The sequence below is a fragment of the Limulus polyphemus genome, unplaced genomic scaffold (assembly GCF_000517525.1).
Source record: "Limulus polyphemus unplaced genomic scaffold, Limulus_polyphemus-2.1.2 Scaffold973, whole genome shotgun sequence".
Classification (NCBI taxonomy): Eukaryota; Metazoa; Arthropoda; class Merostomata; order Xiphosura; family Limulidae; genus Limulus; species Limulus polyphemus.
Window position 1 is genome coordinate 157512 of NW_013666583.1, and position 571 is coordinate 158082.

The following is a 571-nucleotide window of genomic DNA, read 5'->3' on the forward strand; positions in this document are numbered from 1 at the left end:
AAGAGAGATTACAGCAGATGTTTGAGGAAAAAGAAAAGAAACAAGAAGAGAGAGAGCCTGCAAGAGCTGGCACAGGACTTGGAAAGTATGGCACACAAGGCCTACCCAACTGCATTACCCGATCTCCCCAAGTTGTTGCTGAGAGATCAGTTTGTAGACACCTTGGACAGTCCACAACTGAAGATGCAAGTAAAGCAAGCACACCCCTCTACTATGCAGGATGGAATGGCCAGAGCTCTTGAATTTGAATCCTAAGTTAAGTCCAGCACAGAGGTACCAAGGTTGGTACTGTCATCAGGATTCAAGGCCAGAAAAGGGCAGCTTTTAGAGATGTTTGAGGGACTTTGCTGGCACTGTAATAAACCTGTGCACAAGAGAGCTCAATGCTGGCAACTTCAACACAGGGAAGATGCCACGTCAGAAAAGGCTGCTACCCAGAAAGGTTGTTGGAACTGTGGAGAGCAAGGACATATGAGGAGCCAGCATAAGCAGAATACCACCAATAAGTCAGCTTCGGGAAACCAGTAGTGGTTGGTGCTGAGGGACGCTTACCAAAACTCCATTGTGAAAG